General features: G+C 32.1%; 1 protein-coding gene across 6 annotated transcripts in view; it reads left to right on the top strand.

Annotated features, from left to right (window-relative positions):
• The window catches only part of mgl (low-density lipoprotein receptor-related protein megalin), a 579,665-nt gene that overhangs the window by 113,191 nt on the left and 439,117 nt on the right, over window positions 1–27,357 (top strand). For 2 of the 6 annotated variants that reach the window (XM_073975917.1, XM_073975914.1), the window contains exon 3: window positions 12,527–12,566. The exons of the other annotated variants lie outside the window; for them this stretch is intronic. The gene's annotated coding sequence lies outside the window, so the exon portion shown is untranslated. The remainder of the gene's footprint in view (window positions 1–12,526; window positions 12,567–27,357) is intronic. 6 annotated transcript variants of the gene reach the window in all.

Here is a 27,357-nt window from a genome sequence, read left to right as displayed (position 1 = left end):
ATGTTTGCTTCAGAAAATCTTTAAAAAATCCATGTTCATCCTGACTTTATATTCATATAATATGAAATTAAATATTAATATAATATTAATTTAAATAACTCTTTCTTTATAATATTTTATTTTATTTTATTTTAAATTTTATTTAAATGCAATAAAATTTAAAAAAGAAACAATAAATTCATCCCAAATGTCTGTTCATGCATTCATAAACGACAGAATGTCATTACAGATTGGCACTCTAGAGACCACAATAAAAACAAATAAGCGTTTTTTTTTTTATTTTTTTTATAATAAAAAATTAATCCCTAAAAATACATGCGGGCATCCGGGAATAAATTTACTAAAGCGATTTTCATGTATTTATATATTTTTCATTTCATTCCATTTCATTGCTTACAAAATATTTATAATTTTTCCTATATATAATAAATACATACAATATTCATTTGTTTGTGTGTATGTATGTAGATGGCAAACATAAAATGCCACCACTTACATATATCGTGTACACAAATCTGTCATTTAGTTTGGTAGTCATGTTTGTAATGAAGATTTATGAGCATTATAAACATAAAACAAGCGGAAGTGATTTCAATAAAACGGAAATTTAAACATTAACGGTGATGGATGTAAATGGGTGGAGGATGAATGGATGGATAGAGAGGAATTGCAACAATAATTTAACATCATAACTGGCTTCATATAGAAATTAATAAAAAAGCAACAACGCTAGAGATTTAATTTTTTTTTTTGCACACGTTTTTGTTTAGTCACTTTATTTTACAATACTGTCTGTCATTTTGGCGGATATTTGAGCCATGTAACAGAGGTTATAATCGATTGACAAAGTGGCTAAATGACAGACAGACAACCGGTTGGTGGCCATAAAGTGTGGGAACAAATCAATATTTTTTAACGGGGATTTATGAAATTGCAGTGAAATTTAAAATTTATTCATTACGGATTTTTAAGGAAATTAAAAGGTGAAAAATAGAATGAAATTTGATATTTGGGATGCGAGTTGAAATTTGTTAGATAAACATTGATTAGTAAAAAATATGGGATATATTATGGAATTAGTGTGGATAGTAGTGGGAAAATCCATATATTTGGCTTTATATCTCCAAGTGGAGAATATAACACATTTGACCATGGAAGGACTTGTTGGCTGGCACTAGTTATATAAGACAGGAAATGCTTTCGAGATGTATGCATGTTTGTGTGGACACCCTCTTCTTCGCCATTTTTCTGTCTAATGTAATACCCTGTTACCCATAAGTTAGAATTTAAGTCGCCTCTGGTTCTTGAGATTGATTTCAGCTAAAATGTAATTTTACTTCAACAATTTTATGTAGATATGTATTTCCTCTATGAACTTATGTACGTGCATGTAGGTGGATTATGTAGCGCTTTTTTTCGACATGTCTGTTTGTGTGTCAAGTCATGCTTCATGTGAATACATTTTCGTTTTGTAGGTACTTTTGTGTCAGTTCCCTAATACATTGTAGATTGTCACGAAAGTCTGTGCGTGTTTGAAACTTTTTTTTGTTCAATTGACCATCATAAATCGTGTGAAAATAAAATTTATTGCTGTATGAAAATAAGTTGGGTGCCCTAGACTGTCACGAAGGTTTGGCGTTAATATGAAATATTTCAATAATAAACCCGTATTAAAATTTAATTGCAGTGGATAGGAGAAAAAATCACAGGTTTGAAAACTAAACAAATAATTTTTAATTGAAAACCACAGTATTTATTATTTTTTGAGGAAAATTCAGTACTACTGGACTGACATGACTACGACTTTAGGCTGAGAAACAAAAATTTACAACATTAAAAGACTGCCATAGTCATATTTAAATTAGTTCGTAATGACCCTTTATTCCTTAGTAACCGACGACGAAAAATAAAAAAAAACTACAAAAACAAAAAAATCACCGGAGCGCTTCGTAAATAAATCGCGATAGTCCCATTCTGATAGGACTTGTGGTTTTCAAGCAAAATCCTGAATACCTGAGAAAAAAATCTGAATGATTGATTTGAACTTCTATATCTCAAAACTGTAAAACCTACGCAAATATTATTCAGGTCAATATTGTACAGAATTTTCACTGCTACAACATTTTCTTTAGCCTCATTTCGATAGGACTTGCGGTTTCCAAGCAAAATCGTGAAAACCTAAAAATGTGAAATTTGACCGCGATTTGTTTAAAAATAGCTCCAGCGATTTGTTCTTGTTTTTGGATTTTTCTCACCTATGCATATTTCTCTTTCAGAATCCGCAAAAACTTCCCAGGTGTAAGCAGTTTTCACTTATGACATTGCACCATTTATGACATTGCTTAATAAGGTAGCGATACAGTCAATGCATTGTCCCAATTTGAATAAAATAAAATAAAATAAAATAAAATAAAATAAAATAAAAATAAAATAAAATAAAACAAAATAAAATAAAATAAAATAAAATAAAATAAAATAAAATAAAATAAAATAAAATAAAATAAAATAAAATAAAATAAAATAAAATAAAATAAAATAAAATAAAATAAAATAAAATAAAATAAAATAAAATAAAATAAAAATAAAATAAAATGAAAATAAGAATAAAATAAAAATAAAAATAAAAGTAAAAATAAAATAAAATAAATACAAAACAAAAATTAAGTAAAAATAAAATAAAAAAGAATTTTCATAACTACAATATTTTCTTATGTCCCATTTCGATAGGTCTTGCTTTTTTCAAGCAAAATCGTGAAAGACTAAAAAAATTTCAGAATCCGAAAAACTTCTGAGGTGTAAGCACCTTCCATTTAAAGTTGCTTCAAGAGCACCGTGATGAATGTGTCATAATTTCTTTAATGATTCATTGTCATCTTTAACATCATGATCATCATTATTGTCATAATTTTAATGATAAATACTGACGACAACAACGTAATTTTGTTGTTTACTCAGTTGACTGACGGAAGTTAAGATTTTTAATTACACTCTTAATTTAAACACTTTATTCCTCAACTCAGTTCAACTAAAAACTACTGCAGATAGACATTTTTATTATACTGTTTGTTTTGTTGTCGCTTTGCCTTTCTTCTTAGCAAAAATTTGCATTTTAACATAACTGTCGCCGTTTAATTTCATTCTATACAACTTTTGTATTGTTTTGTTGAAATCCCCTCAAGTGCGTTTTTCTAAACAGCCGGAATGAAAATAACAAAACTAAAACAATAACAACAACAGCAAGCAAAACACTATAACTAAAATATAACTGCAATAAAAATTGTGAAAGCAACGGAATTAAAGATAAACAAAACACAGAACTGTCAGCGAAAAAGTTGTACATTTAATGCAGCACACAAATGTTTAGAGACAAACTGTGAATATTTTTACTATGGGGTCATAAAATAAAAAAATTATTTTGTTTAAAAACTACTGTGTATTTTTGAGCAGTAAAATATAGAATTTGTTAGCGTTTTGAAATGTTTTTAAAGACAAGATTATTAGGTGCCTAATAAGTCCACAACAAGTAAGAAAAATTCAGTCAGCTGTGCTGACGAAGGTATAACCTCAGCCTATGACCAAAAAAAAGGAGCAAACGAAATAAATTGAACCTGAGAAATTCGCAATTACAATAAAAAATGCAATAAAAGTCATTGCAGTGTGAAGCGAGAAACACCGAAATCTAATTGTGAATAGGCCAAAAATTCGATTATCTCCAACAAGTGTAGGAGTCTATTCTGGAACCTGAACTACGTTCAAATGGTACTGACTACCATGGCGAACTGGAGTCTGTTTACAATTTATAACGGATGGAAACACATAACTGTATGAAAATCGGAATACCAAACGGTGGAACTAGTATCAATAATTCTAGTCCCAGGGCCCTATTCCACGAAACAGCTTATCTTCTTCTTCTTCTTTATTTGCATATCCGTTGTTCGGATGTTAAGCGATCATACATTTTGTTACATTCTTATTGGAAATATTTATTTTATGTGGAAAGCGATAGTTGTCTGTTTTTAGCTGCTGTAAGAAGACTGAGTTCATCACGGTATCCGGTCCAGTCTTGAATATTTTTTAGCCAGGACAGTTCTCTTCGACCTCTACAACGTCTTCCTTCAACTTGGGATTTGAGAATTATCTGCAGTATCTTATATTTATTGTTCCTCATCAAATGTCCCAAATAAGAAATTTTTCGGGTTTTGATGGTTTTCATTAACTGTCGTTGTTCATTAATTCTTCTTAAGACTTCGGTATTTGACACTCGATCGGTCCATGGAATTTTGAGCACACGTCGGTATGTCCACATTTCAAAAGCTTCCAGTTTCTTCTCGTCTGCTGATTTTACAGTCCATGTTTCAGCACCGTATAATAGAACTGACCATACATAGCATTTGATAAACCGTTTTTTAAGTTCAATATTGATGTCGTGGCTGTTTAGTACTTTTCTGTACTTGAGAAACGCTTCTCTCGCCATTTCTATCCGACATCTTATTTCTTTAGAAGACTCCCATTGCTCATTTAATTGCACTCCCAAGTATTTATACGATTTTACTCTCTCTATTTCTGATTCACTGATTTTTAGTGAGGAGTCGTAAACATTGTTACTTTTACTAATGATCATAAATTTTGTCTTATTGAGATTAATATGTAATCCGTACGAATTACTTGTTTCGTTGAGAGAATTAAGGAGATTTTGGAGGCCACCTAAAGAGCTCGCTACTATCATGGTGTCATCAGCGTATCGTATATTGTGAATGAATTGCCCATGTATTTTTATTCCAATCCTCTTTCCTTCTACACACTCTCGAAAAATCTGTTCCGCATATATATTAAATAATAATGGTGAGAGTATACACCCCTGTCGAACACCTTTGGATATTGTTATTTCATCGGATGTTTCACCGGATACTTCTACTGATGCTGTCTGGTTCCAGTAAAGATTTTTTATGCATCTTAGTTCTTTGGGTTCAATACCTATTGATGTTAAAATTTCAACCAGTTTGTCGTGTCGAACTGTGTCAAATGCCTTTTCGTAGTCCACGAAACAAATAAATATGTCTTTTTGGACATCGCGACACTTCTGGATGAGCACTTGAACACCAAGCAGTGCTTCCCGGGTTCCCATTCCCTCCTTAAATCCAAATTGGGTTTCTCCCATTGCTGCTTCACATTTAGTGTATATTCTTTTGTGAATAATACGTAAAAAAATTTTTAAGGCGTGACTCATTAGACTAATTATTCTATAATCGTTGCAATTCCTGGCGTTTGCTTTCTTTGGTATGGGAACAAATGTAGATTTCAGCCAATCTCGTGGATATTGTCCTGTGTCGTATATATCGTTGAAGAGTTTCACAAACAGTTGTATATTATTTTCATCTATTAATTTGAGCAATTCAGCGGGAATTTCGTCTGGTCCCACAGCTTTTCTGTCCTTCAGGGTTTTTATTGCATAGACGACTTCTTCTTTGGTAATAGGATTTTCGCTTTCAAGGGAATTTTCATTGCGATTATAGTCTGATCTGTTCTGATCTGTAAACAATTTTGATATGTATTCCTTCCATACTTGCTTTTGTTTTGAGATTTCAAAAACGGGTTGGTTGTTATCGTCAAAGAGTATATTTGGCGGTTTTCTTCTGTATATTCCGGCTGTTTCTTTCAGCTTTTTGTGCAAATTAAAGTCGTCGTGGAGTGTTTGCAGGGCTTCAATTTCTTCACATTTACGTTTGATTTGTTCATTTTTAGCGATGCGCGTTGCGATTCTTATTTCTTTATTGACTTCCCAATATCTTTCAAAGTTTACGTTTTTGAATTTTTTCCGTTCTAATCGAAGTTCTCTGATTTCATCAGTCATCCACTCTTCATATTTTGGGGCTGGATCCTTTTTTAAAGTATTTCTCATAGTATTTTTGATAATATCCTTAACATCATTCCATACCGTTTCTATACCATCTTGCTGGATTATTCTGAGGTCGGAGTTAATAGTATCCGCAACTGCTCGTCTAATTATGGGATTGCTTAATTTATTGATATCGGGTTTCGGTACATTCTTTTTACGTCTAATTGTTGCCAGCTTTGTCCGAACATTTGCCATAAGAAGGTTGTGATCTGATGGTATATCCGCTCCAGGATATGTAGAGCATTTTGTTATACAGGAGCTAAAACGTCTGTTAATCAGAATATAATCTATTTGATTACGAACCACATTATTTATATGGTCCCGTGGGGATTTCCATGTATATAATCTTCTTGGATGGAGTTGAAATAGTGTATTTGATATTACAAAGTTGTGTTCTTGGCAGAACTGTACAAGTCTATTTCCCCTTTCGTTTCTCTCCCCCAATCCATGCTTTCCTGTGACGCCAGTTACATGTTCATTGCCAACTTTGGCATTGAAATCACCCTGTATGATGGTTAATTCGTGGGGTTTTGTCATTTTCAAAAGTTTTCCTATTTCGTCGTAAAATTGTTCAACTTCATCTGAACTTCCATCACATGTGGGCGCATAGACTTGAATTATATTCATGTTTATTGGTTTTCCATTTATTTTTACCAACATTGTTCTTTCAGACATTGGGACATATCCAGCTTCGCAATTAGCTATATGATTCTTCATTATAATACCCACGCCTTTTCTATGTACACCGTTTAGGTTTCCGGAGTGGTATACTTTTGTGTTTTCAAATCTAAAATCACCAGAGTCTGTCCACCAAGTTTCGCTGACTCCAAGTATGTCCATGTTTAATCTATTCATTTCACATACAGCATTGTTGAGTTTTCCAGTTTCATATAGGCTTCTTACATTCCATGTTCCAATATTTAGTTTTTGTTTTGTTTTACCTCCGGGGATTCTTAGCACCCTCCTTTCGCCGGAGACTGAGGGCCATTCATTCTGCGATGTGTTATTCATTTGTATGATTTTCAAGGAAAATTACTTCAGTGGTTTCCCGTTTCCTTCTGAAGGGTTTAAAGTTTTCCATCTACATATTCAGCCGCTCCAATGGAGTACAGACGCCGTTTGCTGCCGCTTATTGTAAGACAGACGCAGCTACCTGTTGGTCCGCGGGACGTATTTGATTTCCGTCCTACCACCCATATCTGGGAAGCATTCCCCTATCCGCCACCTGGGGACGCGCCCTATAGGAGTTACAGGCTCCCCCTAGGGGAAACAGCTTATCGCTTTTCACTTATCAAAATTGTTATTTTGAAAAGTGATACTTTTTTGTTCTACAAAATTAATTTTCAGTTTCTCTTATTTGACTTAGCAAATTTGATATCACTGTTCTCTTTCGCAAAGTGGTTGTGCTCTCTTGCTTAATTTTTCCGCCATCTGGCTAAGTCTCTCCCTTCTCTTGCAAAGTGTGGATGCTATTTGTTCCTCAGACCGTTTTATCATCTTTGCATTATTTTCTACTTGGCAATGATAAATAAGACATGTAAAAATGGGACGCAAGAACAAAAATAAAACGAAACCGGTGTTATTAAAAGTGAGTAATGAAAAAATAAAATAAATAATAATAAAAATAAATGAAAATAAAATAAAAATAAAATGAAATAATAATAAAACACAAATAAAACAACAAAATAAAATAAAAATAAAATAAAATTAAAATAAAATGAAAATAAAATAAAAATATAATAAAAATAATATACAAATAAAATAAAATGAAAATAAAATAAAAATAAAATAAATATAAAACAAAAATAAAATAAAAAAAATGAAATAAAAATTAAATACAAATAAAATAAAAATAAAAATAAAATGAAAATAAAATAAATATAAAACAAAAATAAAATAATATAAACTAAAATAAAATAAAATAATAAAAATAAAATGAAAATAAAATAAACATAAAGCGAAAATAAAATAAAAATAATATACAAATAAAATTAAAATAAAATTAAAATAAAATAAAAATAAAATAAATATAAAACAAAAATAAAATAAAAAAATGAAATAAAAATTAAATACAAATAAAATAAAATAAAATAAAATAAAATAAAATAAAATAAAATAAAATAAAATAAAATAAAATAAAATAAAATAAAATAAATAAAATAAAATAAAATAATAATAAATTAAAAACAAAATAAAAATAAAACAAAATAAAAATAAAATAAAAATATAATAAAAATAAAATAAAAATAAAATAAAATAAAAATAAAAATAAAATAAAAATAAAATAAAAATAAAATAAAAATAAAATAAAATAAAATAAAAACAAAATAAAAATAAAATACAAATAAAATAAAATAAAAATAAAATAAAATAAAATAAAATAAAATAAAATAAAATAAAATAAAATAAAATAAAATAAAATAAAAATAAAATAAAATAAAACTATAAAAAAAATAAAATAAAATATTTTCGGTCTTTTGAAGGTTTTAGCTTCATTATCACACCGAAATGGCTGAAATTTGGTACTTAGTCTTCGTTGGGTGTATAAAACTTTCCCCCAGAATTGTGTCGGTATAGATCCACGACTTCATATAGCCCCCATAAAACGATAACTCCCGATTTTCGGAATTTTGAAGGTTGTGGCCACAATAATCCACTGAAATTGCTGAAATTTGGTATTTACTCTTCATTTGGGGTATAACATTTTCCATATTAAATTTGACGGAATAGGTCCACGCCTTCATATAGCCCCCATAGAAGGGTACCTGGGGATTTTCGGTATTTTGAAGGTTGTGGCCTTAATATTCCACCGAAATTGTTGAAGTTTGGTATTTAGTCTTCATTTGGGGTATGAAACGTTTCATATGAAATTTGTCGGTATAGGTGCACGCCTTCATATAGCCCCCATAGAACAATACCTCCCGATTTTCGGTATTTTGAAGGTTGTGGCCTCAATATTCTCTTGAAAAGGCTGAAATTTGGTACTTAGACTTCGTTGGGGGTATTAACTAAATTTGTCGGTATAGGTCCGCGCCTTCATATAGCCCCATTGAACGGTACATCCAATTTTCGATATTTTGAAGGTTGAGGCCACAATATTCCACCGAAATGGCTGAAACTGGGCATTTAGTCATACTTGGGGGTACAAAAATTTTCAACTGAAATTTGCAGGTATAATTCCACATCTTCATATTGCCCTTATAAAATGGTACATCCCGATTTTCGGTATTTTGAAGGTTCGTGGTCACAACCTTCAAAATACAGAAAATCGGCCACCGAAATGGCTGAGCGTTGGTATTAAGTCTACATTGGAGGTAAAAACCTTTTCGACTGAAATTCGTCGGTATAGGTCCATATTTCGATATAGTCCCAATAGAGCGACACCTTCAGGTTTTCGTAATTCTATCCCACCGAAATGACCGAAATTTGTTATTTAGTCTTCCATCAGTATATGTCCACGTCTTCCTATAGACCCCGTACAACAGAACCTCCCAGTTTTCCGTATTTTGAAAGTTAGCCACATTGTTTTACCCACCAAAATTGCTGAAATTTGGTATTTAGTCTTCTTCATGCATTAGTTTCCCAATTTTTCAGTTTTACTTCAATACAACTCATGGTGAAGGGTATATCAAGTTGGTCCGGCCGAACTTAACGCTGTTCTTACTTGTTTTTTTTTTTAACAAGTTGTCACTAACTGTTATTGTTATGGTTACAAATTACACATCTATGTATATTTTTCTCATGAACATGCCAAAAGAAACATCATTTTAACCTCTTAACAGGGAAGATCCTTCAAAAATACCACCCACATCTAAGCTAATTTTACAACCTCATAAAACCCCCAAAAAAGGAAACAAGTCAAGTACAGTTTAACTTTAATACCCCTCACAGTTGTGCCCATTGTCGAAAAACACCTAACCAAATCCTCATTTGGAAGTTTTTACCATTTTAAAATGGAAAGTAGTTGGCTTAGCTTACCCTTTTCAAGTTGCTAAAAAAACGAAATTATGCCCAAAAACCACAACCAAATGCTACCCAATTTTTTGCCATGTATTTGCCATAGTTTTCTTCGACTCTAAATGTTTACCCAAAAGTTTTAGTGACTAAGCGGTGTGTTTAAGTTTTAAATATTTGTGTGTTTGTGCCCAGTTTAAACAAAAGTTAAGCTGTTAATTTTGTTGCTTTTTTCTGCACTAACAAATGTCAATTTTTTCTCTCTCTCCACACAACTCATATTACGTTACGTTAAAAGCCTTTCTGTTTGCCTTAGCAAAAATTCGTTGACAATTTGGGTTAAACATAGCATTTGCCAAAAAAGAACAACAACAACAAAAAATTAAATCAGAACAGAAAACAAAACCCCAAAAAAGGCAGCAAGCTAGAAAAAGTGTTGCAAAAAAAACGAAACTTCTAAAAACCGAAAATGAGCTAAAAACAGCAATTCATTCGGGGCCAAAACATTCCCCCATATGTGTGTTAATAGGTGAAGTTTAATGCTGGTGTGTTTTGTTTTAACAATTTCTTAACCCTTAAAGAGCCGAAATAAAGTACTACCATCTGCTTAGCAATTTAGATAAAGGCTAAAAAGTCATAATATCAAGGAAGTTTGTTATTTTTTGGAAATTTTGTGTTTTATTAGAGTTTTGTGTTCTACTTTGGTTTCGATGGTGTGAAGGTAATTTTTTTTTGTGTGTATTAATTTTAGCAGGGATCAACAAAAAACAATAGTAGCATATTTGTTGGTAGTAAATCAAATAAAACGAAAATTAAATGAAAACTTTAATAATGACAGTTTCTATTTTATTAATTTTTGGCATTTTATATCTAATGAGAATTTTCCATTTTGTTGAAAAATAATATTAAGGACCTTTAGAATTTTTAATAAACGTTTTCAGTAAAACTGGAAATTTAATTTATTTTCCTTCCAAGTTCTTTAGCAAACCATTTTAAGATTCAAGCTCCTTTTCATACGCCCCAATTTTCGGTCCTTTGTCAACACATTTCACATCCATATCCTCAAGCCCTTATAGTTATGGCATTTGTACGCATAATTTGTACGCACAAATTTTCCGCACCTGCTGACTTTGAACCATTGTTTACGAATGTGTGTTTATTTTTCTTATTCTTTGTCTCGACTTTGTTGTTGTTTTTACACTTGCCATCGTTCTTACCTTTTATGATCGTCATGACATGCTTTGTGTCACCTCTGGTGTATATTTTAAGGATTTCCTATTTCTTCTCTCTTTCCTTTACATCCCTTTTATGGCAGCCAGAAAAAAACATTTTGCCTTTTTATTCCGAGCTTAAAGTTCTTGGAGTGGGTTGTTTGTTTTTGAGATTTCCGTCATAATTTCGTGTAACATTATGCAGCTACGGCGAAAGGTGTAGCAAGCAAGTAAAAACTTATGTTGATATTGCTGGCAAAAATTTACCAGCAGCCTATGATACTAAAATATTTATACATATAAATCTTTAACTCTTAAAAATTATTTAAAAAAAAATAAGTTTGGGTTTATTTGAAACCTTCGTCCCAATATAATTAGAACATGGATGATAACATTAGTTTTAGGGTTAGTTCCAACAAAGCCTGAGGCTGGGCCTTTTTCAGAAAATATGTAAAACTACACCATTTTCACATGTAATTCGAAGAATTTCAGTTGTAATTTTAATTTTATTTCATTTGAAATTCGAAACATTTCATTTGTAATTTGAGAATTCCATTTGAAATTCGAATTATTTCATTTGTAATTTGAATTTTTCTATTTGTAAATCGAAGTTTTTCATTTGGTATTTCAAATGAAAAAATTCAAATTACAAATGGAACAATTCGAATTACAAATGAAATAATTCGAATTACAAATGAAAAAAATCAAAATACAAATGAAATAATTCCAATTTCAAATGGAATTCTCAAATTACAATTGAAATAATTCGAAATTCAATTGGAATTCTCAAAAAACAAGTGAAATGTTTCGAATTTCAAACAAATTATTCGAATTACAAGTGAAAATGGTTTAGAATATAGAATTATCATCGTTTAACAAAACGATTGCATGCATATTTTTTAAGATTTGAATTTATTACAAAAGAGAGAAAAATAACTCAATATGCCTGATGAATTTCTTAAGCAATTGCGAAACAATTAGCGGCTTCTCTTTTTACAAAAATATTCTCGACCATTCTCGACAACAAAAAATTTAAATATTTATCTTTTGTTTTAACTTTTCATAGAAAATATAACAACACCCTTATTTCTTAAACCCATTTAGCATAGACGACGGCGTTATTTTATACGTGATTCAAGGGTTGATTGATTGGTTGAATCACTTGTTCACTGAGCAGAGTTCAGTGAACTCAAATGAACTAAGCGCGCTGATGTAGTTTATGCATAGTTTAGAAGAACTAGTTCAGTCGTGAAAAGCTTAGAAGGGTATTTAACATTATTTGTTTTAAGTATCCGCTTAATATATAACATTCCTAATTTAAATTTTATTTTTATAAAAAATATTCTTAATATTGAAAATATGCTGATTTCCGCACACTAGCAACATATATGTTTCAGGATACATATTTATATTCTATACATACCTTTATATCACTCAACTAATATCTTCTTTTATTTCTTTCTAGGTAAATATAACTGTCATCCGTTTGTTAAATACATGGAAAAGTAAGTTATATTAGAAACTTAGTCTCTTGGTATTGCCTGAAAGTATGCATCACACCTTAATTTTGTAAAAAAAAACTTTTTATACCCTTTATAGAGTAACTTCGATGCCAATTAGAATTAAATTTGAAATCTTTTTATTTACTTCTTGTAAATTTTTCTGAACTATCTTGGTAAGACCCTAGTATTCAAACGTTGCTTTTGACATTTAAGTTTTGGATAAGTTGAGATTAGGACCTGCTCGCGAATCGCTTTGATTTTTGTTGCAACAACTGGTATTCACTGCCCTCCATACACAGTACAAATTTCATCAGGGGCAAGTCCATACTTCCTGAGAAAATAGTCTGAAAGATGCAAAAAGCCATTATGACACCGTGTGTAGTGGTTGGAGCGCAAGACAACTCTTCATCGGATCTGCCGATTCGGTCCAAAACTTGGACTTCGTAATATTTTGTCCAAACATAGTTTAAGTTCGAAGATCTGCTATATCGGTCCAGTCCTTCCGGTACCTCCCCCACAAAAGTTCAAAAAGGTTCGGAAAAATTGTGCGCACGATAAGTTTTGAAGGGAGTGACCGATGTAATCCATACCAAGCATATCCTATTATGTACCAGATATAGATCAGGTTCGAATATGGACTGTATTTGTCTACTCCTTCTGGTACTTCTCACACAAAATTTCGGATAAGTTCACTTGAAGACCTGTTCTCGAATCATTTTGATTTTTGTTGAAGCGATTTGCAGTCGCTACCTGCAGTTTTTTCAGGGGCAAGTCCATATTTCTTGGGAAAACAGCTGGAAAGTTTAAAAAATTGTTATCATTTTTGTTTAAGGCGATATAGCGAACAATACTGTTAAGTGGGGTACACACGATCAGTTTTGACTGTCAGTTTTGCTCAAATAATCGGTTGCTTGCCAGTGTGGCCGCTAATTTTTGTAAGTCATCAGGCAACCACAAAATATTTTGTGGTTGCTGGACAGTTTCACAGCTATCGATATTTCCGAAAAATCGACAGTCAAAACCGATCGTGTGTACCCCGCTTTAGTTATTACATTAATTGTGTATCGCCTTAAAGTATGCATCATACACTGAATATCTAGAGCATGTGTGATCGATAGTATAGTATTGTTGAAGTTACGAAGTTTTTCTGCAATTTCCACTCATACGACCCCATTGCAAAGAAAACCCGTAACAAAGACAAAATAAGTTCAACAACAAAGTGAATTTTTTAAAATTATTTTTCCAATGATCATCAATGACTTGGATTTTTTTAAGTAATTTTGCAATGATCGATCAGCAACGACGTGGATTTTGAACATTATTTTTCCAATGATCAACACTGTCGTGGATTTTTTAAAAATAATTTTCCAATGATCAATACTGTCGTGGATTTTTTAAATTATATTTCAATGTTCAAAAATGACATGAATTTTTTAAAATTATTTATCCAATGATCAACAACGAAACAGATTTTTTTAAAATTATTTATCCAACGATCAACAACGAAACAGATTTTTTAAAATTATTTATCCAATGATCAACAACGAAACAGATTTTTTAAAATTAATTTTCTAATGATCAACAATGTCGTGGATTTCTTAAAATTATTTTTCCAATGACCACAATGACGTGGATGTTTCAAAATTATTTTTCCAATGATCAAAAATGACGTGGATTTTTAAAATTATTTTTCCAATGATCAAAAACAAGTAAGAAAGTATCAGTCAGCTGAGCCGACAGAGATATACCCTCAGCCACGAATCCGAAGAAAAAAAGTTAACACAATACTTCTGTAGGTTTTTTAGCTGTTGGGAAAATTTTCCAGGATGGAAAGGGCTGGACCCTTTTGGGTCATTATCTCAGGAAGTATGGACTTTCCCACGAAAAAAAATTACAACGTCGTAATAGGGGCCGCAAGTGCAACCTGCTGCGTCACAAATTAATAAGATCAGAGAGGATTTGTTAAAATATACTTTTTCCAAATTTTGTGTGGGAGGTACTCAAATGAGTGGGCCGATATAGTCCACATTAGAACTCGATCTATGCCTGAAAGTAATATTACCAATAGCAAAGTTTGGCTCAATTCGGTTATTCCCTCCTAGAGTTATCATGCCCACAATCTTGGCGAAAAAATTTTGAACCTTTGTGGGGGAGGTACTGGAAGGAGTGGACCGATATGGTCTATCTTCGAATTTAAACTAAGCTTGGACAAAATATTGAAAGACCCACAATTTTAACCAAATATGTTGATCCGTTCGAGAGTTATCGTGCACTCCAACTACGACACATGGCATTATATGGGTTGTCTGCAGTTTTCGTGCTGATTTCTGAGGATATATGGACTTGCTCCTGAAAAAAATTATATCGTCGTAATGGGGGTAGTGAATACAAGTGGCTGCAACAAAAATCAAAGCGATTCGAGAGCAGGCCTTAAACTGCACTTCAGCAAAATTTTGTGTGGGAGGTACACGAAAGAGTGAACCAATAGGGTCCATATTGGAACCTCATCTATGTCTGGTAGAAATGTCACGATGTGCAAAGCATGGACTAATTCGGTTACTCCCTTCAAGAGTTATCGTGCGGACAATTTTTCCGAAAATTTTTGAACTTTTGTGGGGGAGGTACCTGAAGGAGTGGACCGATATGGCCCATCTTCGAACTTAAATCAAATCTGGACAAAATATTTCGATACCCAAAATTTGAACCGAATCGATTGATCCGTTCGAGAGTTATCGTGCGCACCAGCCAGCCAGACAGACAGACGGACAGACAGACAGACGGACGGACATTGCTAGATCGACTCAAAATTATCTGAAACGGATATCGTACAAACATACTTGGGGTCTAAAACCATTATTTCTATGAGGCACATTTTTGGCCGTATCAAAGTGTAAATACCCTCTTTAGCCTAAAGGCTGAGGGTATAATGACGTGGATTTTTTAAAATTATTTTTCCAATGATCAGCATTGACGTGGATTTTTTAAAATTATTTTTCCAACGATCAATATTGAAGTGGATTTTTAAAATTATTTTTCCTATGATGGACAATGACTAGGATTTTTTAAAATTATATATCCATTATACATCCATTTTTCCAAACTGGATTTTTTTTTAAATTATTTTTCCAATTATTTTTTCAATGATCAACAATGACGTGGATTTTTTTAATTATTTTTCCAATATTCAACAATGACGTAATTTTTTAAAATAAATTATTTTTTCAATGATCAAGAACGAATTGTTTTTTTTTGTAATTAGTTTTCCAATATTCAACAATGACGTAATTTTTTAAAATAAATTATTTTCCAATGATCAACAATGACGTGAATGTTTTTAAAATTTATTTTTTAAAGATCAACAATGACGTGATTTTTAAAATTATTTTTCTAATGATCAACAATGAAGTGGATTTTTTAAAATTATTTTTCAAATGATCAACAATGACGTGGATTTTTTAAAATTATTTTTCCAATGATCAACAATGACGTGGATTTTTTAAAATTATCTTTCCAATGATCAACAATGACGTGGATTTTTTAAAATTATTTTTCCAATTATCAACAATGACGTGGATTTTTTAAAATTATTTTTCCAATGATCAACAATGACGTGGATTTTTTAAAATTATTTTTCCAATGATCAACAAGGACGTGGATTTTTTAAAATTATTTTTCCAATGATCAACAAGGACGTGGATTTTTTAAAATTATTTTTCCAATGATCAACAAGGACGTGGATTTTTTAAAATTATTTTTCCAATGATCAACAAGGACGTGGATTTTTTAAAATTATTTTTCCAATGATCAACAAGGACGTGGATTTTTTAAAATTATTTTTCCACTGATCAACAAGTACGTGGATTTTTTAAAATTATTTTTCCAATGATCAACAAGAACGTGGATTTTTTAAAATTATTTTTCCAATGATCAACAAGAACGTGGATTTTTTAAAATTATTTTTCCAATGATCAACAAGGACGTGGATTTTTTAAAATTATTTTTCCAATGATCAACAAGGACGTGGATTTTTTAAAATTATTTTTCCAATGATCAACAAGGACGTGGATTTTTGAAAATTATTTTTCCAATGATCAACAAGGACGTGGATTTTTTAAAATTATTTTTCCAATGATCAACAAGGACGTGGATTTTTTAAAATTATTTTTCCAATGATCAACAAGGACGTGGATTTTTTAAAATTATTTTTCCAATGATCAACAAGGACGTGGATTTTTTAAAATTATTTTTCCAATGATCAACAAGGACGTGGATTTTTTAAAATTATTTTTCCAATGATCAACAAGGACGTGGATTTTTTAAAATTATTTTTCCAATGATCAACAAGGACGTGGATTTTTTAAAATTATTTTTCCAATGATCAACAAGGACGTGGATTTTTTAAAATTATTTTTCCAATGATCAACAAGGACGTGGATTTTTTAAAATTATTTTTCCAATGATCAACAAGGACGTGGATTTTTTAAAATTATTTTTCCAATGATCAACAAGGACGTGGATTTTTTAAAATTATTTTTCCAATGATCAACAAGGACGTGGATTTTTTAAAATTATTTTTCCAATGATCAACAAGGACGTGGATTTTTTAAAATTATTTTTCCAATGATCAACAAGGACGTGGATTTTTTAAAATTATTTTTCCAATGATCAACAAGGACGAGGATTTTTTAAAATTATTTTTCCAATGATCAACAAGGACGTGGATTTTTTAAAATTATTTTTCCAATGATCAACAAGGACGTGGATTTTTTAAAATTATTTTTCCAATGATCAACAAGGACGTGGATTTTTTAAAATTATTTTTCCAATGATCAACAAGGACGTGGATTTTTTAAAATTATTTTTCCAATGATCAACAAGGACGTGGATTTTTTAAAATTATTTTTCCAATGATCAACAAGGACGTGGATTTTTTAAAATTATTTTTCCAATGATCAACAAGGACGTGGATTTTTTAAAATTATTTTTCCAATGATCAACAAGGACGTGGATTTTTTAAAATTATTTTTCCAATGATCAACAAGGACGTGGATTTTTTAAAATTATTTTTCCAATGATCAACAAGGACGTGGATTTTTTAAAATTATTTTTCCAATGATCAACAAGGACGTGGATTTTTTAAAATTATTTTTCCAATGATCAACAAGGACGTGGATTTTTTAAAATTATTTTTCCAATGATCAACAATGACGTGGATTTTTTAAAATTATTTTTCCAATGATCAACAATGACGTGGATTTTTTAAAATTATTTTTCCAATGATCAACAATGACGTGGATTTTTTTAAATTATTTTTCCAATGATCAACAATGACGTGGATTTTTTAAAATTATTTTTCCAATGATTAACAATTACGTGGATTTTTTAAAATTATTTTTCCAATGATCAACAATGACGTGGATTTTTTAAAATTATTTTTCCAATGATCAACAATCACGTGGATTTTTAAAATAAATTATTTTTCAAAGATCAACAACGACGTGGATTTTTAAAATAAATTATTTTTTTAAAGATCAACAACGACGTGGATTTTAAAAATAAATTATTTTTTTTAAAGATCAACAATGACGTGGATTTTTTTAAAATTATTTTTCCAATGATCAACAAGGACGTGGATTTTTAAAAATTATTTTTCCAATGATCAACAAGGACGTGGATTTTTTAAAATTATTTTTCCAATGATCAACAAGGACGTGGATTTTTTAAAATTATTTTTCCAATGATCAACAAGGACGTGGATTTTTTAAAATTATTTTTCCAATGATCAACAAGGACGTGGATTTTTTAAAATTATTTTTCCAATGATCAACAAGGACGTGGATTTTTTAAAATTATTTTTCCAATGATCAACAAGGACGTGGATTTTTTAAAATTATTTTTCCAATGATCAACAAGGACGTGGATTTTTTAAAATTATTTTTCCTATGATCAACAAGGACGTGGATTTTTTAAAATTATTTTTCCAATGATCAACAAGGACGTGGATTTTTTTAAATTATTTTTCCAATGATCAACAATGACGTGGATTTTTTAAAATTATTTCTCCAATGATCAACAATGACGTGGATTTTTTAAAATTATTTCTCCAATGATCAACAATGACGTGGATTTTTTAAAATTATTTTTCCAATGATCAACAATGACGTGGATTTTTTAAAATTATTTTTCCAATGATCAACAATGACGTGGATTTTTTTAAAATTATTTTTCCAATGATCAACAATAACGTGGATTTTTTTAAATTATTTTTCCAATTATCAACATTGTCGTGGATTTTTTAAATTATTTTTTCCAATAACCAACATTGACGTGGATTTTTTAAAATTATTTCCCAATGATCAACAATGACGTGGATTTTTTATAATTATTTTCCAAAGATCAACAACGTCATGTATTTTTTAAATTATTTTTTTCCAATTATCAACAATGACGTGGATTTTTTAAAATTGTATTGCAACCAACACGAATTGGATTTTTAGAATTATTTTTCCAATGATTAACAACATTTATTGTTTAAAATGATTATTTCAATGATCAACAACAACGTGGATTTCTTAAACGACGACAACGTGATTTTATTTAAATATAATATTTATTTAAATATTTAAATAAATATTTAAATAAATTTTTTCAATGATCAGCAAAGATGTGGATTTTTAAAAATAGTTTTTCCAATGCTCTTTAATTTGCAGCTACTCAATGTGATATTCTATCATTGATATTTTTTCTTATTTTTGATGCTGATTTTTTACTAGTTTTATTTACCTTCCTCACTTTTCCCTGGGGTTCAGATTAATATGTATACGCATAATACATTTCATATGTCTAATTAAATACATGGGAATTCATTTCCCACTTTTATTACAACTCCCTAGCCCCCTTGAAATGCAAATGACTTGTAAAACAAATACACTCCCCTTTTTGCGAATATTACTTAAAAATCCCAAAATGCTTTTAAATTGCCTCCACCTGTAACCACAATCTCTCCCGTTTCTCTTGTGCGTGTGGCGTTTACGAGCATCTTTTAAAACTGATGTTTGCCTTGGAATCTCAGAGGAAATGTAGTGTTGTCTCCACCATTCCAAACCATATTGTTGCATAAACATTACACCTCTAGTGGTTGTTTGTTACCTTTACAATGTAAAACATATTGCCATTTTTTTAGTTTTGCGAATAAAGAGTTTTTGTCCCTGTCCTTTGTGGACCCTTTAGCTTTATGGACATTAAAATGAAATGTTGTCTTTAAAAATCCTTTTGTTGTTACGAACGTCTTAAACTCCTCAACAACCCTTGATGTTTTGCCATTGTCGGGAAATATGTACAACAAAGGAATAAAAACAAAATTTTGTTGACATTGTCTTGGGTTGTTCTTATTCTTGTTCTTTACGGTTAAAGATGAAAATATCCTTTATTCTGGTTTCATAAGTTGTTGAATAGCATTTTTCCATTACGGTAAATGGAAGAAGAAAACAACTACGCACCTTCTATATTTTCTTATTTTCATTTAATACCCTTATAAACAACCCGTCATCATGTATTGGCTGGTTATCTATCATCTTGGCCAGTTATGTTGTCTCGGTAAATGTTACCTGGTACTTTAAGCTTTTGTGGCAAGTTAAGACAAACACCGTAACAAAGAATTTTGTTGGCATTTTCTCTTATAGGATTAGTATGATGGCATTTCCCTCCTGCCTTAAGGGTCAAAGTGTTAATTTGTTATAAGGATATTCTTTATTTTCTTCGGTTGTGGTGCTTCCTTGGAAATGTTATGTGCTGCTGTAACGCAAACTTTGGTTTGAAAAATGTCTTCTTGGCCTTGTTACAGCATGCTTTTGATCTTCCATGGCTTCAGGTAAACAATGCTAAAATTCATTTCATTTAACTTTAAATTTGCAATTAAAAACAGACTATTCTCGGTTGGTCCTTTGTTTGTTTTTATGTTTTCCGTAAATTAAAATAATTTCGAAATAAACACTTTATGCCTCTGGGGAGGTGGGATGGTGCGGTGAGTGTAATAATAAATGGCTTTTGTAAGCAGAGAAATGTCACAAACTGCATGAATGTAATAAATGTCGCAAACAAAAGTAATATAAAATAAGTGGTAAACAATTATCAACAGAAATGTTATACCCTGGAGGGTTCTGGGTTCTGTGTATTTGTTTTTGTGTACACCTTTTAAAAAATAGTGATTTAAAATTACAATTTTATTATTTACGTCTTAATTTGCCAAGTAGTTTGTGTAAATAAAAGTTTGACAATATTAAACTTTCGTCATATGATAACTTTAATTTTAATTATATTATGTAGGATGCATACTTTTAGGTGCTCTCATTTGAGTAACATGTCTTCAATGGAAGTTTCTTACCTCATCTGTTTCTTACAAATTCAATGTTTATATTTACACTCAACTTGAATGTCTACATCTACATAAATAAATATTTCGTAATATTTGTTGATACAGCAAATAATAAGGAGGAGTTCTATGAAAATAAATACTGTCAAAATAAATACGCAAACTACATCATGTTGCCATTCACAAATAGCCTCGGGGCTAACAAGCGCTGGGAATATTTATAATATTCAAAATTTTAATAACAGTATTTAAAGTTTTCGCTTCCGTTTTTCTATAAAAATTAAACAGTATTAAACTTGACCTGCTGAAGAAAACATGAAGATGTACAGAATTTCTATCTTAAGTCTAATAATTATTCGCGACTCTTCCATGTGAGAGTGAAGTTAACTATTTTAACTGCCTGTTCGTTGGATCTGCCGAAGTAGAGTTGTGTAATGAATATATCTCGCCGATAAATAGTTGTACTTCTGGTCATAGCCCCAATATTTGAAAGATTGTGACCGACGGGTGTAACGTGGCTTTCTCGTCGCGTCCACGGTGTCCATAAGGACCCTCTAAATCTAACAAATTACAAGACTACTTTTATCCCTTCTAGGGTTAAATCAGATGTTTATAGGTGACTATTTGCAGGTAATCGGGAAATGTGTTGAATTTGTGTGCAGTGTTAATAATCGGCGACGACGATTTGGTGAAGTTCTGGAACTAGGCCAATGATGGTCGGGAACGACGATGATTGACAAAGATTGGTAATGACGTTGGTTGGTGATCGGCTTCTTCGATGATTGGGAGTGACGAAGCTGATTCTACGATGTAGTGATGATCGGCAATGTGTTGATACATGATTTCCGGAGCTCAGCTGATCTCGTACAAAGTACTAGTAGATACATCTATGAGCAGGGAACTAGCGTTTCCGTTCAATCATGGGAAATTTAATTGGGCTAGTCCAACCTTTCTGATATTAAGTTAACAGATAGGACGTTCCGAGACATCATCACTGCTGCAGCCGCTCGCTATATATCTGCAGACCGTATTCCCGAAGTGAGCCCAAGTTTCTCGTTATGAGCTTTGGCGAGCTAATTTCAGTGACCCCAGAATCAGCGTGCTGACAAGTGAAGTTGACCCAAATAGCTGTTGATCATTCAAAGCGTTGGGCCCTGATGGAATATCAACAGTAATGCTGAAATAGATGGATGAGCCGGTACCTCAAAAAAATTAGACCTATCCCTAGCCTTCAATATCGTACCCGCAAAAATGGGATGCCAGCAAAGAGGAATCGTACAGACTAAAGTGTTTAGTACTTAGCCGTGTTTAGTACAAGGTCGCGCAAAAGTAAACTTCCCATTGTTTTTGGGTGTAATTTAAAAACAATTAAAAACTTTGATTCTTCTTGTGGATTATTTTTATTTGGTCTTTTAATTGTTTTACATCAAGTCGAGAATATGATGTCAGATAAATGGCCGCCTCCACAGTTTATTGTCATTTGAGCCCTTTTTATGGCATTTCCCATCACTTTGGCCAAAACTTCCGGCGATAGGTCCTCACATTCTTGACGGATATTGTCAGCTGAAGGAGCCTGAGGCTTGTTGACATAAACCTGCGACTTCAAAAAGCCCCACAAAAAGAAGTCTGGAGCGGTCAAATCAGGCGATCTTGCTGGCCAGTGTCAAATCGCCAAAACGGGAGATTAGGCGCCCGGGAAATACATCCTTCAGCATATCGGTTGTGGCACGTGCAGTGTAAGCCGTTGCACCGTCCTGTTGGAACCACATGTTTTCCAATCCCAATTCATCAAGTTTGGGCAAGAAGAACTCGTTGATCATTGCTCTGTAGCGCTCACCATTCACAGTATACGTTTGGCCCGCAACGTCTTCGAAGAAAAAAGGTCCGATGACTCCTCCAGCGAAAACAGCACACCATACAGTGACTTTGAGCTGGTGTAATGGCTCTTCATGGGTTACACGCAGATTTTCAGTGCCCCAGAAGCATAAATTTTGCTTATTTACGTACCCGGTAAGATGGAAATGCACTCATGATTATTTTTGATGAAAACCGACCTATTATTGGTCAAATAAATAGTCAACAATATTCCGCGTTCTGGAGCAGTGTAGCATAACATTGTTTATTAACGTGTATTTCGCATGTGTTTACTACACAAATGTCAAAACAGAACTGACATTAGGGGCCAATCGCAAAATTTATAGCATTTTCTGATAGGAGGATTACTTTTGCGCCACCTTCTACTTAGCCGTTTTTAGTACTTAGCCGTCTCTCTGGTACAGACTGAATTAGCTTTTGCCGGACGGTAGCAAAGTCATTTGAAGCTTTACTTTTCTGCAGCATCCAAAATAACTATGCTGTTGGCTATCTACGGCATGGGTTCCGGATTCAGAAACAAAACACCGAAACAAGGAGCTACCCAATGTGGGATGATATCTCCAGAACTGTTTAACCACTACTTTTCCAGTACTCCACCACCTCCATATGACATCGAGATCGTTACGTATGCGGATGATTGTACGATCTTGGCGTCGCGTACCTTTCCAACATCGTACAATCATCTACCCCACCCCCTCCGACTCTCTGTTTACCATTTGGTAGGAGGAGATGAGCACAGAGTTTAATGTCCTTATTATTGGTGACAGATTTCCGACCACTAACTACCCCATAATTTCGGGTCACATTCGAGAATAATTTCACGTGCTTGACACGGCTATCTGTGACAAACTGAGATGTAGGAAGAAAATAGCGTTCAAAAATGGAACTTTGTTGACCACACATGACACCAAAAACAGCCATACACAGAAAAAAAATCCGACGATAAAAAAATTGTCGTATTGACGAAATTCGATAATATTACACCAACAATTTTCCAACAATTTTCAAAAAAATTTGTTACACTTGAACCGGACTATATACGTTTGAAAGTATAGGCAAAATGGAGTATAATGGTATTTTTAATTTTTCGTTTTCTCATCGTTTTGACCTTTTAGAGGTCAAACAAATTTCAAAGGTCAACATTTTTGAAAAAAAATATTTTAAATACTTGTAATCGTCGTACGATGCTGGTATTGGTGTCATATTAAAGAGGAGAGTATAGGCTTTGTATAATAATTAGAAATTATTGCATTCCAGGATAAAAAGGATATCAAAAATATCCTTGAAAATTAAATCAAAAGTGAGCATTTTGGCAGGCGCATATCTCCTAAACTGCGAAGAATTTTAATTTGCTCATGGAGGCAAAGTTGTAGCTCTTGTCATAAAGAACATCATTTCTGGACAAATGAAATCCACCAAACCTCATTTTCAAGGTCAAACCCCTAGAAAAAGTTATAGAAGATGTGTTTTTTCGACCTTTTTGATATCAATAAAATAATAAATGTTGTTTGAGCTTGAGGTCTTAATGTTGTTTATTTATTCATAATTTCCAATATTTCGCAATTTTCTTGAATTGCATCCTCAGGGAAAATAAGTAAAATCAAATAAAGTGTCAAGTTAAATTAAAACTATGATAGGCTTCACCATCATCGTCGCTTGTAAATATTGCAATATTGCAAGCTCAAACAACATTTATTATTTTATTGTTATAGAAGATGATGAAGATGAGGTTTGGTGGATTTCATGTGTCCAGGATTTATATTCTTTATGACAAGAGGTGCAACTGTGCCTCCAGGAACAAATTAAAATTCTTCGCGGTTTAGAAAATATGCGCCTGCCAAAATACTAACTTTTGACTTAATTTTTCAAGGATATTTTTGGTGTCCTTTTTATCCTGGAAAGCAATAATTTATAATTATTATATAAAGCCTATACTCTCCTCATTAATACGACACCAATACCAGCATCGTACGACGAGTACAAGTATTTAAAATATTTTTTTGAAAAATGTTGACCTTTGAAATTTGAAAACGATGAGAAAACGAAAAATTAAAAATACCATTTTACTCCAATTTCAAGTGTAATTTTGGCTGTCGGACAGTGTTATTTCATCACAAAGTAAAAATAGAACTGATAAAATATTTCACATATTGACTAAAATATTTATCGATTTTTTATATTGAAATGATAAAATATTTTACATATTGACAAAAATATGTATCAAAATATTCCAAATTTTGTATCAGCATTCAGTGGTTGTTAGAATAGCTACCAATAAATATTAGGGCTATAACTTTTTTGCAATTTTTGCAAATATCAAAAACACCACCGCACAGCCGCTTAGTGCACGAAAAACTACTATGAAATACAGTGTCATTTTTTCTCTATCGCGAAAAAAGTTTCCGCACCAAATGCATTGAAGTTCATTAATGTATTACTTAATTTTATTTGTGAAAATTACATATACGCTTTCCGTAATAACTTATTAATAGTTTTAATCTAATTTAAAAACAATATCGAACCATCCTCGACCAATTGGCTTTTGGGGTTGTATGTAATAAAAAAGCAACAAAATAATTGTAAATATCAAAATTTTTTATCGATTGAAAAAAATGTATTCAACAATTTTTTTCATCAAGAAATTATTTTGTTTTATCAAGCACAATGTGGAATATTTTGATAAATATTTTTGTCATTATGTGAAATATTTTATCAGTTGTATTTTTACTTTATGATCAAATAATTTTATCGAATTTTGTCAATATGACAATTTTTTATCGCCGGAAAATCGATACATTTTTTATTGAATCTTTGATTTTTTTTTTTTATCAAATGGCTAAAAATTTTTTTTTATCAAATGGCTAAAAAAATTTTCTGTGTAAGAACTGCAAAAGATTGCCTCCTCTTGTAATTTGTGAACCATATATGTAGAAGTAGAGACAAAGATTCTTCCAATACGACAACGTAGTGACATGATTTTCTTGCAATACTTGGATGTTCCTGGTACTCCTCTTGGGAGCATACACAGAGGGAAAAAAGTCAAAATCAACACCGTATTGTGTCAACATAATCACAGATGTTTTCAATTGTTTCTTGGCCAAGGCTGTTGTAATTTTTTGAATCTGGCCACTAATTGACCACAATTTGACCACGGTACGTTGTCAATTCTTGAAACCATTGACACCATATCGTTGTCAAATTGACAACGGCGTGCTCATTTCGAGTACAAAAGGTGTTGATATATATCGACAACGGATGTGGTCAGTTTGACCACGTATGGAGTCATTCTTTTCTCTGGGTGAAGGGCTTCCACAAATCATCTCCATCTTACTCGGTTAGTTGCCGTTGTTTTTGCATATTATTTTATATTAGTTTTTGAGTTATTGTTCATCGCAAGGTGTTTTTTTTAGTCGATCTCGGTTTCGTGATCCTTGAGAATTTCATTCAAGTGCAATTCTGGTTATGCTATGAACATTTTATACCCTCAGCATTTATGCTAACGAGGGTATATACACTTTCATACGGGCAAAATGTGCCTCATCGAAATAATGGTTTTACTTCGGGTATGTTTGGACGAAATGTGTTTCAGACAATTTGGAGTCGATTGAGCAATGTCCGTCCGTCCGTCTGGCTGGCTGGAGCGCACGATAACTCTCGAACGGATGAACCGAATTAGTCCAAACTTTGGCTATCGCAATATTTTGTCCAAACTAAGTTTAAGTTCGAAGATGGGTTATATCGGTCCACTCCTTCCGGTACCTCCCACACAAAAGTTCGAAAATGTTCGGAACATTTGTGCGCACGATAACTCTAGAAGGGAGTAAACGATTTACTCCATACTTTGCAGTTCGAAGATGGGTTATATCGGTCCACTCCTTCCGGTACCTCCCACACAAAAGTTCGAAAATGTTCGGAAAATTTGTGCGCACGATAAGTCTAGAAGGGAGTAACCGATTTACTCCATACTTTGCACATTTTACCAAACTTAGATGAGGTTCCAATATGGACTCAATCGGTCCACGCCTTCGGGTACCTCCCACACAAAATTGGGAAAAGATCAGTTTAGGACCTGCTCTCGAATCGTTTTGATTTTTGTTGTAACAACTTGTATTCGCGGCCCCCCACACAGCGGTACAAGTTTAATCAGGGACAAAACCATACTTCCTGAGAAAATAGCCTGAAAGGCTCAAACAAAACCCCTATGACACCGTGTGTAGTGGTTGGAGCGCAAGATAGCTCTCGAAGAGACCAGCCGATTCGATCCAAAAATTGGCCTTCATAATATTTTGTACAAACTTAGTTTAAGTTCGAAGATAAGCCATATCGATTCACTCCTTCAGGTACCTCCCCCACAAAAGTTACAAAATTGTGCGCACGATAAACCTTGAAGGGAAGGACCGATTTGCTCCATACTTTACGCATACTAATATATCTACCAGATATAGATCAGGTTGAATATGGACTATATTTGTCCACTCCTTCAAGTACCTCCCACACCAAATTTCGGATAAGTTCACTTTATGAACTGCTCTTGACTTACTTTGATTT

This window comes from Musca autumnalis, unplaced genomic scaffold, assembly GCF_047663935.1.
Source record: "Musca autumnalis isolate F117 unplaced genomic scaffold, ASM4766393v1 scaffold_3, whole genome shotgun sequence".
Lineage (NCBI taxonomy): Eukaryota > Metazoa > Arthropoda > Insecta > Diptera > Muscidae > Musca > Musca autumnalis.
The sequence above is the reverse complement of the archived record's forward strand: the minus strand, read 5'-3'. Positions and strand labels throughout refer to the sequence as shown.